General features: G+C 37.9%; 1 protein-coding gene across 2 annotated transcripts in view; it reads left to right on the forward strand.

Annotated features, from left to right (window-relative positions):
* The window catches only part of LOC105225491 (uncharacterized), a 232280-nt gene that overhangs the window by 57561 nt on the left and 159997 nt on the right, over nt 1-14722 (forward strand). The gene's annotated exons all lie outside the window — the stretch shown is intronic.

Here is a 14722-nt window from a genome sequence, read left to right on the forward strand (position 1 = left end):
TACTCTTGAAAATCCAATAATTAATATTTTTATCAATTAGATAGTAGTTAAACTTCTTTTTTATTATTAATTCTCCATACAGTCTGTTTTAAATAACATCAAATAATATTAAGCATTGTCTACAGTGCGATTGACTAGCGTTCGAATGACAAAATTAGAGATAAATTACTGATGTTTGATCATTTTCATTTCCTCATTAACTTGTTCTAATTGCTTACGCATATTTTCAATATATATTATATATATGTATATTTTTCATATTTAATATACAATATTTATTTGAGTGTTGAAAATCTTTGAAAGAAAGTATATTTTACCTTTACATAAAAAACCTATTACTAAATCGACGAATAAAGATAGTTTAATAATTATAATAATCAGAAGAAGACAATTATATTAAACTATCTAATATAACCACTTCAATCTGTCAGTATACTTTGCATACATTTACGAAGCATTTATACAAATAATACCCGGTTTTCAACGAATTTTCATGAGAGAAGCTTCATTAGGCCCCAAGCGGGTAACAACAACAACTTAAATCGTAGCTTTTTGAAAAAACAATTGTTCACATCCGAACAAAACAAACATATGTCATGCGAACTGTGTAAAGTTGTGCCCAAGCTGAAATCTTGCGAGAAATTTAAAAAAATATATATTAACGAAAGAAACAATTTGGTAAGAACGAAAAAAATTTGTACCACCAGTTTTTGTCACATGCGCATACGCTCAAAGATTGCGAAAGCAAATTTAATTGCGTTTATTGAAATAAACGACATAACTCAATGCTTCAAATTACAAATTTTTCCAACTTTGATCAAAATAACGCTAATGTTAAAAGAGCTGTGGGAGCACCATGCTGCTCTTCTTCTTCTTTACTGGCGTAGACACCGCTTACGCGATTATAGCCGAGTCAACAACAGCGCGCCAGTCGTTTCTTCTCTTCGCTACGTGGCGCCAATTGGATATTCCAAGCGAGGCCAGGTCCTTCTCCACTTGGTCCTTCCAACGGAGTGGAGGTCTTCCTCTTCCTCTGCTTCCCGCGGCGGGTACTGCGTCGAATACTTTCAGAGCTGGAGTGTTTTCATCCATCCGGACAACATGACCTAGCCGCGTAGCCGCTAGACCTAGCGGCGTAGCCGCTGTCTTTTAATTCGTTGAACTATGTCAATGTCGTCGTATATCTCGTACAGCTCATCGTTCCATCGAATGCGATATTCGCCGTGGCCAACGCGCAAAGGACCATAAATCTTTCGCAGAACTTTTCTCTCGAAAACTCGCAACGTCGACTCATCGGTTGTTGTCATCGTCCAAGCCTCTGCACCATATAGCAGGACGGAAATTATGAGCGTCTTATAGAGTTTGGCTTTTGTTCGTCGAGAGAGGACTTTACTTTTCAATTGCCTACTCAGTCCGAAGTAGCACCTGTTGGCAAGAGTAATCCTGCGTTGGATTTCCAGGCTGACATTGTTGGTGGTGTTAACGCTGGTTCCTAAATAGACGAAATTATCTACAACTTCAAAGTTATGACTGTCAACAGTGACGTGGGGGCCACGACGCGAGTGCGATGACTGTTTGTTTGATGACAGGAGATATTTCGTCTTGCCCTCGTTCACTGCCAGACCCATTTGCGTTGCTTCCTTGTTCAGTCTGGAGAAAGCAGAACTAACGGCGCGGGTGTTGAGACCGATGATATCAATATCATCGGCATACGCCAGCAGCTGTACACTCTTATAAAAGATTGTACCTGCTCGATTAAGTTCCGCAGTTCGAATTATTTTCTCCAGCAGCAGATTGAAAAAGTCGCACGATAGGGAGTCGCCTTGTCTGAAACCTTGTTTGGTATCGAACGGCTCGGAGAGGTCCTTCCCGATCCTGACGGAGCTTTTCGTGTCGCTCAACGTCAGTTTACACAGCCGTATTAGTTTTGCGGGGATACCAAATTCAGACATCGCGGCATAAAGGCAGCTCCTTTTCGTGCTGTCGAAAGCAGCTTTGAAATCGACGAATAGGTGGTGAGTGTCGATTCTTCTTTCACGGGTCTTTTCCAAGATTTGGCGCATGGTGAATATCTGGTCGGTTGTTGATTTACCAGGTCTGAAGCCACACTGATAAGGTCCAATCAGTTTGTTGACGGTGGGCTTTAATCTTTCACACAATACGCTCGATAGACCCTTATATGCAATGTTGAGGAGGCTAATCCCACGGTAGTTGGCGCAGATTGTGGGGTCTCCTTTTTTATGGATTGGGCATAGCACACTTAGATTCCAATCGTTGGGCATGCTTTCGTCCGACCATATTTTGCAAAGAAGCTGATGCATGCTCCTTATCAGCTCTTCGCCGCCGTGTTTGAATAGCTCGGCCGGCAAACCGTCGGCCCCTGCCGCTTTGTTGTTCTTCAGGCGGCCAATTGCTATTCGAACTTCGTCATGGCCGGGTAATGGAACGTCTGCTCCATCGTAATTGATTAGGGAATCGGGTTCGCCTTCTCCTGGTGTTATGCGTTCACTGACATTCAGCAGGCTGGAGAAGTGTTCCCTCCATAATCTAAGTATGCTCTGGGCATCGGTAACTAGATCACCTTTGGGGGTTCTACAAGAGTATGCTCCGGTCTTGAAACCTTCTGTAAGCCGCCGCATTTTTTCGTAGAATTTTCGAGCATTACCCCTGTCGGCCAGCTTATCAAGCTGTTTGTACTCACGCATTTCGGCCTCTTTCTTCTTCTGTCTGCAAACGCGTCTCGCTTACCTCTTCAACTCTCGGTATCTATCCCATCCCGCACGTGTTGTGGTCGATCGTAACGTTGCGAGGTAGGCAGCCTGTTTTCTCTCCGCTGCGACACGGCACTCCTCGTCGTACCAGCTGTTCTTTTGCACTTTCCGAAAACCAATGGTTTCGGTTGCAGCTGTACGTAAGGAGTTTGAATTGCCGTCCCACAGTTCCCTTATACCGAGTTGTTGACGGGTGCTCTCAGAGAGCAGGAGTGCAAGCCGAGTAGAAAATCTTTCGGCTGTCTGTTGTGATTGCAGCTTCTCGACGTCGAACCTTCCTTATGTTTGTTGGCGTGCGTTTTTTGCTGCACAGAGGCGGGTGCGAATTTTGGCTGCAACAATATAGTGGTCCGAGTCGATGTTAGGACCTCGGAGCGCACGCACATCTAAAACACTGGAGACGTGTCTTCCGTCTATCACAACATGATCGATCTGGTTGGTGGTTTTTCGATCCGGAGACAGCCAGGTAGCTTGATGTATCTTCTTATGCTGGAATCTAGTACTACAGATAACCATATTTCGGGCCCCGGCGAAGTCGATCAGCCTCAACCCATTTGGGGATGTTTCCTCGTGGATGCTGAATTTACCGACCGTAGTGCCAAAGATACCTTCTTTGCCCACCCTGGCGTTGAAGTCGCCAAGCACGATTTTAACATCGTGGCGGGGGCATCTCTCATAAGTGCGTTCCAAGCACTCATAAAAGGCATCTTTGGTCACATCGTCCTTCTCTTCCGTCGGGGCGTGGGCGCAAATCAGCGATATGTTGAAGAACCTCGCTTTGATGCGGATTGTGACTAGACGTTCATTCACCGGAGTGAATGATAGTACTCGGCGACGGAGTCTCTCTCCCACCACGAATCCCACACCAAACTTGCGCTCCTTTATATGGCCACTGTAGTAAATGTCACAAGGACCTACTCGTCTTTGTCCTTGTCCCGTCCATCGCATTTCTTGGACGGCGGTGATGTCAGCCTTTATCTTTACGAGGACATCTACCAGCTGGGAAGCGCACCTTCCCAATTAAGGGACCGGACATTCCAGGTGCATGCCCTCAAATCATAGTCCTTGTTTCGTTTGCCGTGATCGTCATCAAAAGGGGGGTGTCTCGTCCGAGGCTGTTTTTTTCTTTTCATTGGGGGTGTTCTTTACGTGGCGGGTCCCAAACCCAGCGCACAACCCTATGCAGGGGATGTTTCGCCTTCTCACTTTAGCTCGCCTTCAAACGGATGTTCTTAGGCTACCCAGAGGATACTTGGTCAAAGACCGGAAGTCGTGAGCTGCTTGAGTCATATGTAAAAGAATCGTTTCTGGCCACTCCCAAGTGAATGACGATCAGAGAACTTTCCTCACTTGCGTGAACTTCTACACATGACTCCATCCTGCTCAAAGGCATTAAAAACTCAGACGCTACACAGCGAAAACCAAACAGTATATTATTACCCCCCAGAGGTCTCCATCGAGCACCGAGGAGAACTGTTTAAACTTAGGGCCTTAATAGACCAAGGATCTCAACGATCATTTATAGCGTCTAAGGCAGAAAGTATGCTACATTTTTAAAAATCCACAACTACTCGATTAGATAATTGCCGGTACGTCGTACGACTACCACTAAAGCCAGAATTTCCCCACACACTCGCCTTAGGTCATTCTCGTACCTCTGCTATCCAACAGTTTTTAAGTATGGAAAAAAACCTACTTAAAAAAGGGGAGCTAAAACCAGAATACGATAGGGTCTTAGAAGAATAACTCCATTTAGACCACATGGAGGAAGTCAGCCTTTGCGAAAAAATTATAAAAAGTAAATACCATTCATTTTACACATCACGCAGTAATAAAGCCAAACAAAAATACCACAAAGGTTCGGAGGATTCCTTAAATGACATTTTATTTACGGAACCAACGCTTCAGCCAAATTTAATGCTCCTCATAATATATTAAACTGGCGTATGTATAAATACGTTTTAAATGGTGATGTCGAAAAAATGTATCTACAAATAATCGTACATAAAGATGATCAATATTTTCAGCGAATTATTTTCCGTAAATCTCCCAATAGTCCACTATGCGACTTTAAATTAAAATCAGTTACCTTTGGCGTAAACTGTGCCCCATACCTGACGAACTGGCAGAAGACACAAAGTCAGAATTTCCTCTGGCAATACAAGTGTTGAAAACACAAACGTATGTAGACGACACTCTTTGGCGTAAACTGTCCCCATACCTAGCCGTTCGTATACTTCACGAACTGGCAGAAGACACAAAGTCAGAATTTCCTCTGGCAACACAAGTGAAGAAAACACAAACGAATGTAGACGACATTCTGTCTGGAAGCCACAGTCTTCCACAGGCGTACGAGTCACTAGCACAAGTGACACAAGCGCTCAATACAGCAGGGATTCCGTTAAAACATATGACAGTGAACCACCCTAATATTTTAAAGGATAGACCTAAAGAAAATCTATTACAGTAGAGGCCCGCTAATCCGGATCAATTAAAACCGACCCCTATCCGGAATATAAGGGAATCCGGATTACCAAAGGCATATCAGAACTATGTATGCATTAAGATAAAATATTTATAAATTTCTGTTTGTTTATTATAACAAATAATACACATGTTTCAAACTTAAAACAATACATTGGAAATAAATGTTAGAAATTTGTATGTAGCAAGCGGTGTAATAAATCTCTAAATTTAATTGAAAAAATCGATTAATTTTGTTTGGTGAACGCTTTTTTGTTTAGCCTCTATTGCTCGCTGCCGTAGCGTTCTAAGAATACACAAACTGTCCGATTTAACGTTATTTTCCTCTGACCACTGTATACAGGTGCTGAAGCTTTTAATAGCGTCTTCATGTTTAGCTTTTGGTTCATTGTTTTCGACTTTTTCAACGAAGGAATCGTCGTCACTATGGAGGGGTAAATGGTCGTTATCTCCAATAAGCCATTCACTAATTTCAGATTGTGGCAGTTGATGATTGTTATTATCCATTCTCTGCAAAATTTCCGATTTCTGTTAGCTCTTGTGCATCTTCACGCTGTGACGTCCTTTCTTTGAGAACAGACAGAAAAACGCTATCATCTGGATCCTCATCGGCATCGGAACTTTTTTCGGTATAAACTATATCGTTATTCCCTGAATAGGGAAGAATTTTTTGACAACATTTTGCTACTGACGACAGCTTGTCCCAAGAATTCGCAAGCAAAAAAACAGCATCCTTTATTGTGAGTTTTTTATTAACTTTGGAAACATCATTTTCTTCCAAAGACAGGATATGCACCAAGAGGCTTTTGAGATAATACAATTTGGTTAAGCGTATTGTGTTTTTGTGGAAGAAATATGGTTATAATTTTACCATCGTCGCTCCTAAGCTGCGCAACCGATGCGTGACAAGAAGCATTATCAACTAGTAAAATAGCTTTTCCATCTAAGTTGTTTTCCGCTTGAAAATCCTTTACTTGTTTGACAAACGACTCGTGAAACCATTTTACGAAAATAGTTGAAGTCATCCAGGCATTTTTTGTCGAGTAATATTCAACTGGAAGATCGCTACAGTTCTTAAAAGCTCTGAGATTTTCCGCTTATCCAATTACCACCATTTTAAGTTTATGTGTGCCATCACCGTTTGCACAAGCAAGAAATGTTACTCTCTCTTTAGAGGTTTTTCTCCCTGGAGCACTTCTTTCTACAGCAGACAGACACCCATGTTTGATCAGGAAGTAATTTCCAGAATATTGCGGATTCACACAAGTATGAAACAAAGCGCACGCATAAGTGGCGAAATAAAGTGCGAAGCGAATGTAGTGAATAATAAACATGTGATCCGGATTAGAGAATACGGATAGAGAATGTCGGTCCGGATTACAAGGTACATAATAGAAATTTTGAATTTTTTAACTCTGTCCGGATTACAGTAGAATCCGGATTAGGCCGTGTCCGGATTAGCGGGCCTCTACTGTATACAATAATTTCCTTAAATTCGAAAAAGAAAGCACAACAAAACTTTGGGGATACAATGGAATGCGATATCTGACCAGTTATACACTAATGAGTCAGTACCCGCACTAACAGCTATAACAAAGAGGCAAATTTTATCCTCGGTGACAAAACTTTTCGACCCCGCAGGATGGCTTTCACCAATTATGATAAAAGCAAAAATACAAGAATTGTGGCTAGACGAAACTGACTGACAAAGTCGAACTACATATGTAGCTTCTGTGACGCCTCTAAAAAGGCATATTGTCCCACCATCTATGTGCGCACACAATCCGACACAGCGACCAGCAGTCATCTACTAGGAGCCAAGGCAAAGGTGGCTCCGCTAAAAACAATAAGTCTGCCACGACCGGAACATTGTTATGCGCCACTGCTTGCCAAATTAATGTCCATGGTGCAAACGCATCTAAATATGGCAAAATATAAATTGTATCTCCGGTCCGATCCCGAAATTGTATTAGTCTAGTTAGAAAAACCTCCACATGCATGGAAGATATATATTTCCAATCGAACGTCTCAAATCCTTGACCTAGTGGGATCAGCCACTTAGCAACACGTAACCAGTGCTGACAATCCTGCCGATCTAGATACAAAAGGGCGCAAGCCTCTGCACCTTGCCATCACCGCTCTTTGGTCGAATGGTCTTCGGACGACGCAGTTTTTCTTCCAAACTTATGAGCGGCAATGGAAAAACCTTTATCAAGGCTCAAAGAGCTGCAGAAAACAGTTTTTGGACTTTATTAAACAAGTCTCCCCTGAGATTGTAAAAAAGTCCGCTCCTCAAGGCATTAATTAGCAATTTATCCCCCCAAGAGCTCCTCGTATGAGTTGCTTATGGGAATCAGCTGTAAAAAACTTCAAATGGCATTTAAAAAGAGTAGCTGGAAACTACAAATTTAATTACGAAGAATTTACGACACTATTAATTTGCATTGAAGCCAATACAATACTCTCCCTAGATCCAGCTTATTTCAGTGAGAGAGCGCCTCAAAACTAGCGTTTTTATGACATTTTCCATTATAACGAGATCGGACAAAATAATAATTTTTGGGTATTTAAATTAAAACACCCAACATTTATTTCGATTGATAATTACTATATAGTTCTCATTTAATATATGGTAAAAATATTTAAACATTTTTATGCTATATCTAAATAATTTTTTTTGAACATTTAATAAGGACATTAAGTTTATTAGCTTTGAATTAGTAAAAGTTGTTAATAATTTTCCAAAGAAAATTAATAAAATGCTGCTTCATATATTGCGGCGCCCTTTTATCAAATACATTTATATTTCGTGTTTTCTTTAATTCTCGTTGTTTTACATTTTATGCGGTCTAGAGCGAGGCAACAAATCCCTCCGTTTACATATTTTTTTGTTACGATTTCAATCTGGCCATCCCACGTTTCTAATTGTTAAACGTCAAAACCTTCTAAACTTTGACAGCTCATCGAGTTCAGGAGGTTTTGACTCATGCCCTCCTTAATTTTTGCTTCGCTGACTCTTGCACATTTTTGTTTCAGATAGAAGAACCCTCTTTCATTTCTGGCCATTGCCTTACCAAAATTCTTCATTAAATCCAATTTAATTTGCAAAGGTGGTAGTAATACCTTTCTGGGATCAGCTAGAGGTTCACTGGTAACGTTTTTTTTTGGTCGCGGAGTGAATGCCTGACGTACTGGCCACTGCTCGGAGTGGTCATGTGAATTTGCTGAATAGCCAGAAGTTACACGAAGGTAAATCAGGCGAATGCGGTGGTTGCGGCACGATATTAGTTGAAAATATGGCGAAATGATCACGAATAACCAATGCAGTATGAGATGGTGCATTATCGCACTTCTTTGTTCAATAAATTCAGACATAGTTAAAATCGAAGAATTCACTTTTACGGCCTCACAAAACGATCAGTATCTCAAATACTAATGAATATTTTGACGTGAAATTTAGCGTAGCTGTCATTAACAGTACTACCAACTTACAAAAAAAAATTACCGATTCGAAAAACACGCGAAGTATAAATTAATTCACCTTTCAATTTGATCACAGTAAAATTGTAAAATCTATTAAGGCTCGACTTCAGGGTATCCAACTGCATTAGAAACACCTAAGAATTTCATGATGTGTCCACCAGTGTTTTTATTTAATCAAATGGACCAATAGATGTCTCTAGGTTCAAGCACTGGTCGATTAAATCGTTTTATATCGATCTTGGACATTTGTGTCAACATTAACCCAACAAAGTATTTGTAGAGATCTGTTTGCATCCCAAACTTATTCTCAACTGAAAATGTAACTTTTTGAGCCGAATTCTCGACATTTGGCGGAAATTATGCTTTTTTTTTTAATTCCAAGAAAAGTGCAGCTGAGGACCTGTCCTCGCTTTACTGATGCTGACATAGTTATTTACTTAGATAATACTATTAGTCTACTACTACCATCTATATGATTTCTATTAGGTATTAAAAAAAATTTAGAACTTTTGTAAAGCAACTTGTGTTAGTTTACAAACAAATGGATCATAAAGCATTTCGTGTGTTAATTAAGCATTGCTTTTTGAGGGAATAAGGGAAAACACTTTTGAACCGTTTTTAGAAAATAAAGCCTTAAGTTTACAAAAAAAAAAAACGGCAAAGTTGTATACCTAACAATATAACACGAACGTTTTTCTTTGACTTCACACAATTTTTTCCATCTATCTCCATTAGTTCATGAGGAAATAATTTTACAATTTTGTCGTGCTCTAAATTTCAACCTAACTTTAACAAAGTAGAATTTTGACGAAATATTTATATCGCGGGGTATGCGTCTGGTACCCTACTTCCTAATGAACTGCTATTCATTTTCATGGACTACCTGACGTGGTTTGACCCAACTGTCACATAAATAATCTGTTAACTTCGTTTTGCATGTGTATCAGAGAACTGCAGAAATCACTATTTTCTTGATTTACTCATACGCGAACTTTTTCATTCATCCCAACTCACTGAAAAAAACAGAGTGATGAGTAAAAATCAACTAATTTTGCCGTACACATCATTCCGAGGATCTTGGGTCTTCGGTTCAAAATTTCTCAATCAATTCAACTCACTGAACAAAAGTCAGCGTTCAATAAAATGAGCATGTGTTGACGAAAGCATTATTCGGTTCAATTTGAGTTGATCGATTATGAGTAAACTATTAGCGACAAGACGACACGATGTGAGCGTGCATGTACAGTAACAATTTCTATGCAAGCCCCATGCGTTCCACGAACTGCAGCCTGTTGTTGTAGCTTGTTTTTGTTTTCGTTCTTCTCACATTTCATCTGTGCAGAAAAAGTGCCGCTTGCTGCGCGCATGAGTAAAATCATACGAGTTGATTTTTGCGAGTTGAGTGTTGTTCTTGTTCAAAACAATGATTGTTGAACCGAATGAGCAAGCGTCATTATATTGAAAACGAGCCGAACAAACTCAGAGTGAAACAAAAAATCGCACACACCCGAGCGAATTTAAAATCAACAACGAAAATGTGAGCGCATGCAAGTTTGATCGGCTAATCCGAAGTGTGATTATTCGGCTGTTGAGCGCGTACGAATGTTTTTCATTCAGTCGATGCCGTTCTCTAATGTGTATGATTACCGAACGGATCTATTGAATTTTGATATTTATGCTTTGTGACGTTTCATTGTGGCTCTATTTTCTTTTTTTCTCATAGCGTCTATTAAGACATTTCAACAACTTCTTCCCAAGTCTAAAACTCTAAAAAATTGTTTACCCTAAAACTAAAAAAAAATCTCCTAAACTTCCCTTAAAATTATTATTAAAATAAATAGTTTGTACTGAATTATCATAATATTAATTAATATAAGTGATTAAATTTTACTGAATTAATAACAAATTGTTAATTGTAAAAAAAAAATTAAAATCATTTAGCAACATTTTTTAAAACTTCATATTTACACTCCTGCAACCTGTTACTACAGAGATAATAGTTTTGTTCACCTAACGGTTGTACGTATCACCAAAAACTAAATGAGTTATATATGTACTATGATCGGACAGTTTTCGCTGAAAACTACTTGAAAACTTACATTCTACTCGTTATAATCGGTGCCTGCTTCTAGTTTTTTTTGGAAGACATATTTTGCCGGCCCTAAATTGTCACTTGATATTTGTTTACATTCCATATAAAAATACAGCTTCTCATTGTTAAGGGGATTCTCTTGTTCTTGCAAATCCCTTGTACGGTGCACCAATTGCAGAATTTTCTTCTTGGCACAACAAACACACGCAAAAATTTATTTGCAATGGCTGTAAAACATGTCAGATCAAAATCCATGTTTATTTTCGTGCCGTCATATATCCCTAGATTCTGCAATGGGTGCTCTCTTGGCCTTGCATATTTTGGTATAGGATTTTTGCATTTTGTGTCATCTTTCAAGAGCAAGAGAATCCCTGTATTGATAGTTGTCAGTGAAAACTCATCGAAAACACACATTGTCGGTCCGAACGACTTATATTCCACAACATAGAAATGTGTTTTCAAAATGTTTTCAATGTCGGTCCGAGTATAGTATTAGATATAGGGTTATTTACATATATCGCACCCTAAATACAAAAGGGTCACAACTCAAAATACTAAGATTTTCAGGAGAGACGAAAACGTTTTATGTAAAATTTCTGCAATATTTAAAGAAAATATTGTGCCATCATGAAAATATACGACATTGAAGAAGGTTCTGCTATATTTTTTTCAATTTTATATTATGTTTGCGAAAATAAAACAAAATTTTGATTTATGACTCTTTAAGTGAAATTTTTTCGATTAACTAGTTATATGATCTTAAGTTGTGCCTTTTTAACTGATAAAATGATTTAATTTTATAAGTTTCCTAACCGCCGACTGAATAGAAGAATAAGAATAATAAGAAAATCACAGGAGTAATGAAATGTATGTTTTTATTTAAATATTTCTATTTTGAAATAAAGCAAATAAATCAAAATAGTTCACTATATTAAAAAAGAAAATCTTCAAAAGTTTAGGTTTTTAAATGCCATTGAAACTATGTAATAAATAAATATTTGTCATATGACTCATAAAAGTTTTTTGGAATATGATTTTTATCCACCAGTTCCTTTATGTCCTTTTGCTTTATATGTGGAAGTGATAGCCTTCCCGAATAAATGGCACATAAGCTAAAAATATTATTGTTAAAAAAAATGTTTAATGTTTTTAAAAACAGCGAAATAAAGTAAAGCAATTTGTATTATGCTTCTCAATTCTTACTTGATGCAACTCCAAGGCTTTAAGTTGTTTCTTAAACACACTTCCTGAAAGTCGATATCTTTATAAGATGTTTTATAAAAAAATGAATGTGGGTTTTTTTATTGACTTGGAGAACTTTAATATCACGCCATATAACTTTCTGATTGTCTTTATTTGTAGAAAAATTGTGACCCCACTCTTCTTGAAGAGACTTTAAATCATAAAACACTTCATATGACAATTCTCGAACTTTATATGGGGGGCCAGTCTTTTTTGCAGTTGCTATTAGACTTGTGTATTGGTATGGCGTATAAATGGGATTACCACTTAAATGCCTTTTTACTTGCTTCTCAATAACGCTGTGCACATTGTCTCCTTCTTTTTGAGAATGGCCTTTAATAAGGTATTTATGCTTTTCAGATTATACTTATGTACAGCATATGCATACATTGAAAGAATGTACTTATTTTTTGCAGTCCACAGCAGTTATCGGAATAAAAAATTATATCTAAATCTTGAGCATTTTTTGCCTTTTTACCAGATTTTCGATATATAAAAGCACACAGGTGCCGATCTCATTACTCCCACGTTTTCCTTGTACTTCAGTCAAAAAAAACATTCTACATATTTGGCACTGAGGTCACTTACGGTAGAATTGTAACAGTTAATTTTACTTTTGTAGTAAAAACAAGAGGTATAGCCTTTTGACAATGGTAAAACAGCCTGTACATAAGTCATTCACAGCTACATTGCTTTTTTTCTTATCTCTATCTTTTTCGGTTCTGCATAGCTTCTTTTCTTCGTGGTGTGTGTAAGCTTGCACCAAATCTCTTTTTCCATTTTCATCAGCATTTAGGAAAGAGTCGCAAACATCGCATTGATCTTTCTTTGGTTTGAAAAAAGCAATGATGAATTCTGTGTTGTTTACTCCCAAACTCCAAATTGTCAGCTTCAGGAGATTCTTTGTAGTCATGGTATAGATCTGCTATACTTTTACTGCTTTCAATGAACTCGCGAGAAGTTTTAGCACGTAAATAATGAGACTCGATTCTTGGAATATTTTGAATAAATCCTCTCATACTGTTTTTGATTTCTGGGCTTACTGTAATATGATTATCATGCTTTCCACGAAGATCCAGCTCAATGAAACCACGTTCGTTCTTTTTTTTTATAAGTTTTCGCATAACTTTGTCATTTATGTCAAGGGTTGCTTTAAAAAAGTCTTACACACTCTAATAGTCTTTGAGTTGAGCTCAAAGAAAAAAGCATTATTAAGTTTGCGAAGCCCATCTGTACAGGTGTATCTGTATTTTGGTTTAATTTCTTTCATATGCCTGGCTATAAACTCTCTCTGTCTTTGCAAGTCACTGCAACCCCAATATTTTTTTAAATATTTCAAGGCGCATCGATTCGGAAATTAGTTCATTGCATCGAAGTCGGCACTTTGCTCCGCAGGGTGGCCTTATACAGCTGGCATTTACTTCTTTTTTCGACTTGGAAAGTGATGTATAAGAGGCTCCAGAGTTTCTTAAATATTTTTGTTTCTGTTGGTATGTATTAAAAAATCTGTGAAAATTGAAATCAGGTTTAGAACGTGATCTACGACATTGTTGCACTGGGCATTTTTGTAGAGTGAACAATCCTGAGAAATGTGCGTCTGAATCAAAGCGATGCCATAAAATACCTCTGATCTGTAGGAATTTAAAGATAAAAACTCGCGATTGTGGTGAATTTTCTATGGAAAATTTTTACAGGCTTTGGTTCATTTCTTAATGTTAATATTAAGAGCAAAAATGTTCATGGATTTTTTTTGGGGTCTGGGACTGAAAAAAATTAATAATTTAATAAAAAAAACACTCTAATATATATGTACATATGATCACAATAACGAGAAAAATTAAATCCGGAAGTCTGCTTTTCCGTACGTCCATGCAAGCTGTAACTTAAGTAAAAACTGAGATATTTGATGAAGCTTGGTGTGCGAGTTCCTTAGTACAAAAAAAAAATCGATTTCGTATATTAAGCATAAAACTGTATTTTGGCGAAGAGGATCGCAGCAGTACTTATCTTCTAAATTACTAAAGCTACAACAACCAAATTTGCTGAGTGCAAATATTATAACAAATCCTACCCACACTGTGAAAATGGATGAAATTGGAAGATAACTCCATAACTAAGCATTAAATTATGATATAAAACTGTAATTTGGCGAAGAGGATTGCAACAGTACTGAGCTTAGCGCAAATTTTGTTATTGTAGCTTTAGTAATTTAGAAAATAAGTACTGCTACGATCCTCTGCGCTACTAAAAGCGCAAAAAATGAATAATTAATTATGTCAGAGACATTAAATTTTACTTCCTCGAGACCCGGCCGACTAATTTCGACTAAATATAACACGTGGCATTATTCTAATATTCCTTTGTCACAGTGATGGGACAGAATGGGATGAATCGAACTACAACCACGCCTACTTCCCATATAACACAATTTTAAATTCCACTTTCCAGTACATAAATCAAGAAGTAATTAATACAACAGGATACAATTTTACACTACTAATTCCATTAAAGTATGCCACCGTATGACCAAAAAATTTTAAAATCCAACAAAAACTGTTGAAGTCCGTAGGAACCGAATATGTGAACCCCAGTATCTACAGATTACTTTTGACTGAAAATATCGATCGATGTGTGAGATATAGTTATAATT

This window comes from Bactrocera dorsalis, chromosome 6 (assembly GCF_023373825.1).
Source record: "Bactrocera dorsalis isolate Fly_Bdor chromosome 6, ASM2337382v1, whole genome shotgun sequence".
NCBI lineage: Eukaryota > Metazoa > Arthropoda > Insecta > Diptera > Tephritidae > Bactrocera > Bactrocera dorsalis.